Source organism: Rhinoraja longicauda, unplaced genomic scaffold (genome assembly GCF_053455715.1).
Source record: "Rhinoraja longicauda isolate Sanriku21f unplaced genomic scaffold, sRhiLon1.1 Scf000055, whole genome shotgun sequence".
Lineage (NCBI taxonomy): Eukaryota > Metazoa > Chordata > Chondrichthyes > Rajiformes > Arhynchobatidae > Rhinoraja > Rhinoraja longicauda.
The window spans coordinates 183011-188494 of record NW_027601273.1 but is presented as its reverse complement, the minus strand read 5'-3'; positions in this window follow the sequence as shown (position 1 = coordinate 188494).

Below are 5484 nucleotides of genomic sequence, written 5' to 3'. Positions count from 1 at the left end.
ACCTCTCAAATGTTAAATGCAACAAATGCATCGCATTAGGATGACTTTTCAGGCTGCTGCAATGTTAAATGCAGTGATCGCCTTGCATTAAAGAAATATTGCAACACCCTGCGATGTGAAATGCAATAACAATCCTGCAAAACTTCTCAAATGTTAAACGTGACTAATGCATCGTATTAGGATAACTTTGCAGGCTACTGCAATGTTAAATGCAGTGATGACCTTGCATTAAAGTCATCTATCGACCCCCAATGGATGTTATATGCATTAAATTAATTGCAATAATTTTGCAAAACCTCTCAAATGTTAAATGCAACAAATGCATCGCATTAGGATGACTTTTCAGGCTGCTGCAATGTTAAATGCAGTGATCGCCTTGCATTAAAGAAATATTGCAACACCCTGCGATGTGAAATGCAATAATAATCCTGCAAAACCTCTCAAATGTTAAACGGGACTAATGCATCGTATTAGGATAACTTTGCAGGCTGCTGCAATGTTAAATGCAGTGATGGCCTTGCATTAAAGTCATCTAGCGACCCACAGTGGGTGTTAAATGCATTAAATTAATTGCAATAATTTTGCAAAACCTCTCAAATGTTAAATGCAACAAATGCATCGCATTAGGATGACTTTTCAGGCTGCTGCAATGTTAAATGCTGTGATCGCCTTGCATTAAAGAAATATTGCAACACCCTGCGATGTGAAATGCAATAATAATCCTGCAAAACCTCTCAAATGTTAAATGCGACTAATGCATCGTATTAGGATAACTTTGCAGGCTGGCGTTGCATTAAAGCAATATTGCCACCCCCTGGGATGTTAAATGCAATAAAATTAATTGCAATAATTTTGCAAATCCTCTCAAATGTTGAATGCAATTAGGCTCCTGCAATGTTAAATGCAGCGCAGGCCTTGCATTAAAGCAAAATTGCAGCTGTTCTGGGGTATTAAACGCATTAAAATCATTGTAATAATCATGCAAATCTCTCAAATTCCTGACATCCACCCACCCACCCACCGATCGATCAATCAATCAATCTTTGATTTATTCTTATTATTAATAATATAAATTATTATTACTATAGTATTATTATTGTATTTACTACCCCCGGCATCGCATTAGGATGACTTTTCAGGCTGCTGCAATGTTAAATGCAGTGATCGCCTTGCATTAAAGAAATATTGCAACACCCTGCGATGTGAAATTCAATAATAATCCTGCAAAACCTCTCAAATGTTAAACGTGACTAATGCATCGTATTAGGATAACTTTGCAGGCTACTGCAATGTTAAATGCAGTGATGGCCTTGCATTAAAGTCATCTAGCGACCCCCAATGGATGTTATATGCATTAAATTAATTGCAATAATTTTGCAAAACCTCTCAAATGTTAAATGCAACAAATGCATCGCATTAGGATGACTTTTCAGGCTGCTGCAATGTTAAATGCAGTGATCGCCTTGCATTAAAGAAATATTGCAACACCCTGCGATGTGAAATGCAATAATAATCCTGCAAAACCTCTCAAATGTTAAATGCGACTAAAGCATCGTATTAGGATAACATTGCAGGCTGCTGCATTGTTAAATGCAGCGCTGGCGTTGCATTAAAGCAATATTGCAACCCCTGGGATGTTAAATGCAATAAAATTAATTGCAATAATTTTGCAAAACCTCTCAAATGTTAAATGCAATTAATGCAACGCATTAGAACAACTTTGCAGGCTCCTGCAATGTTAAATGCAGCGCAGGCCTTGCATTAAAGCATAATTGCAGCTGTTCTGGGATATTAAACGCATTAAAATCATTGTAATAATCATGCAAAATCTCTCAAATGTTCAATGCAACTAATGCATGGTACCATTAAAATCTTTATTGGTGTACGGTTCCCCCTGACATCCATCCACCCACCCACCGATCGATCAATCAATCAATCTTTGATTAAATCTTATTATTATTAATAATATAAATTATTATTACTATAGTATTATTATTGTATTTACTACCCCCGGCATCGCATTAGGATGACTTTTCAGGCTGCTGCAATGTTAAATGCAGTGATCGCCTTGCATTAAAGAAATATTGCAACACCCTGCGATGTGAAATGCAATAATAATCCTGCAAAACCTCTCAAATGTTAAACGTGACTAATGCATCGTATTAGGATAACTTTGCAGGCTACTGCAATGTTAAATGCAGTGATGGCCTTGCATTAAAGTCATCTAGCGACCCCCCATGGATGTTATATGCATTAAATTAATTGCAATGATTTTGCAAAACCTCTCAAATGTTAAATGCAACAAATGCATCGCATTAGGATGACTTTTCAGGCTGCTGTAATGTTAAATGCAGTGATCGCCTTGCATTAAAGAAATATTGCAACACCCTGCGATGTGAAATGCAATAATAATCCTGCAAAACCTCTCAAATGTTAAACGTGACTAATGCATCGTATTAGGATAACTTTGCAGGCTACTGCAATGTTAAATGCAGTGATGGCCTTGCATTAAAGTCATCTAGCGACCCCCCATGGATGTTATATGCATTAAATTAATTGCAATAATTTTGCAAAACCTCTCAAATGTTAAATGCAACAAATGCATCGCATTAGGATGACTTTTCTGGCTGCTGCAATGTTAAATGCAGTGATCGCCTTGCATTAAAGAAATATTGCAACACCCTGCGATTTGAAATGCAATAATAATCCTGCAAAACCTCTCAAATGTTAAATGCGACTAAAGCATCGTATTAGGATAACTTTGCAGGCTGCTGCATTGTTAAATGCAGCGCTGGCGTTGCATTAAAGCAATATTGCAACCCCTGGGATGTTAAATGCAATAAAATTAATTGCAATAATTTTGCAAAACCTCTCAAATGTTAAATGCAATTAATGCAACGCATTAGAACAACTTTGCAGGCTCCTGCAATGTTAAATGCAGCGCAGGCCTTGCATTAAAGCAAAATTGCAGCTGTTCTGGGGTATTAAACGCATTAAAATCATTGTAATAATCATGCAAAATCTCTCAAATGTTCAATGCAACTAATGCATGGTACCATTAAAATCTTTATTGGTGTACGGTTCCCCCTGACATCCATCCACCCACCCACCGATCGATCAATCAATCAATCTTTGATTAATTCTTATTATTATTAATAATATAAATTATTATTACTATAGTATTATTATTGTATTTACTACCCCCGGCATCGCATTAGGATGACTTTTCAGGCTGCTGCAATGTTAAATGCAGTGATGGCCTTGCATTAAAGTCATCTAGCAACCCCCCATGAATGTTATATGCATTAAATTAATTGCAATAATTTTGCAAAACCTCTCAAATGTTAAATGCAACAAATGCATCGCATTAGGATGACTTTTCTGGCTGCTGCAATGTTAAATGCAGTGATCGCCTTGCATTAAAGAAATATTGCAACACCCTGCGATGTGAAATGCAATAATAATCCTGCAAAACCTCTCAAATGTTAAACGTGACTAATGCATCGTATTAGGATAACTTTGCAGGCTACTGCAATGTTAAATGCAGTGATGGCCTTGCATTAAAGTCATCTAGTGACCCCCCATGGATGTTATATGCATTAAATTAATTGCAATAATTTTGCAAAACCTCTCAAATGTTAAATGCAACAAATGCATCGCATTAGGATGATTTTGTGGCTGCTGCAATGTTAAATGCAGTGATCGCCTTGCATTAAAGAAATATTGCAACACCCTGCGATGTGAAATGCAATAATAATCCTGCAAAACCTCTCAAATGTTAAATGCGACTAAAGCATCGTATTAGGATAACTTTGCAGGCTGCTGCATTGTTAAATGCAGCGCTGGCGTTGCATTAAAGCAATATTGCAAACCCCTGGGATGTTAAATGCAATAAAATTAATTGCAATAATTTTGCAAATCCTCTCAAATGTTAAATGCAATTAGGCTCCTGCAATGTTAAATGCAGCGCAGGCCTTGCATTAAAGCAAAATTGCAGCTGTTCTGGGGTATTAAACGCATTAAAATCATTGTAATAATCATGCAAAATCTCTCAAATTGCTGACATCCACCCACCCACCCACCGATCGATCAATCAATCTTTGATTTATTCTTATTATTAATAATATAAATTATTATTACTATAGTATTATTATTGTATTTACTACCCCCGGCATCGCATTAGGATGACTTTTCAGGCTGCTGCAATGTTAAATGCAGTGATCGTCTTGCATTAAAGAAATATTGCAACACCCTGCGATGTGAAATGCAATAATAATCCTGCAAAACCTCTCAAATGTTAAACGTGACTAATGCATCGTATTAGGATAACTTTGCAGGCTACTGCAATGTTAAATGCAGTGATGGCCTTGCATTAAAGTCATCTAGCGACCCCCAATGGATGTTATATGCATTAAATTAATTGGTATAATTTTGCAAAACCTCTCAAATGTTAAATGCAACAAATGCATCGCATTAGGATGACTTTTCAGGCTGCTGCAATGTTAAATGCAGTGATCGCCTTGCATTAAAGAAATATTGCAACACCCTGCGAAGTGAAATGCAATAATAATCCTGCAAAACCTCTCAAATGTTAAACGGGACTAATGCATCGTATTAGGATAACTTTGCAGGCTGCTGCAATGTTAAATGCAGTGATGGCCTTGCATTAAAGTCATCTAGCGACCCACAGTGGGTGTTAAATGCATTAAATTAATTGCAATAATTTTGCAAAACCTCTCAAATGTTAAATGCAACAAATGCATCGCATTAGGATGACTTTTCAGGCTGCTGCAATGTTAAATGCAGTGATCGCCTTGCATTAAAGAAATATTGCAACACCCTGCGATGTGAAATGCAATAATAATCCTGCAAAACCTCTCAAATGTTAAATGCGACTAATGCATCGTATTAGGATAACTTTGCAGGCTGCTGCATTGTTAAATGCAGCGCTGGCGTTGCATTAAAGCAATATTGCAACCCCCTGGGATGTTAAATGCAATAAAATTAATTGCAATAATTTTGCAAATCCTCTCAAATGTTAAATGCAATTAGGCTCCTGCAATGTTAAATGCAGCGCAGGCCTTGCATTAAAGCAAAATTGCAGCTGTTCTGGGTTATTAAACGCATTAAAATCATTGTAATAATCATGCAAAATTTCTCAAATTCCTGACATCCACCCACCCACCCACCGATCGATCAATCAATCTTTGATTTATTCTTATTATTAATAATATAAATTATTATTACTATAGTATTATTATTGTATTTACTACCCCCGGCATCGCATTAGGATGACTTTTCAGGCTGCTGCAATGTTAAATGCAGTGATCGCCTTGCATTAAAGAAATATTGCAACACCCTGCGATGTGAAATGCAATAATAATCCTGCAAAACCTCTCAAATGTTAAACGTGACTAATGCATCGTATTAGGATAACTTTGCAGGCTACTGCAATGTTAAATGCAGTGATGGCCTTGCATTAAA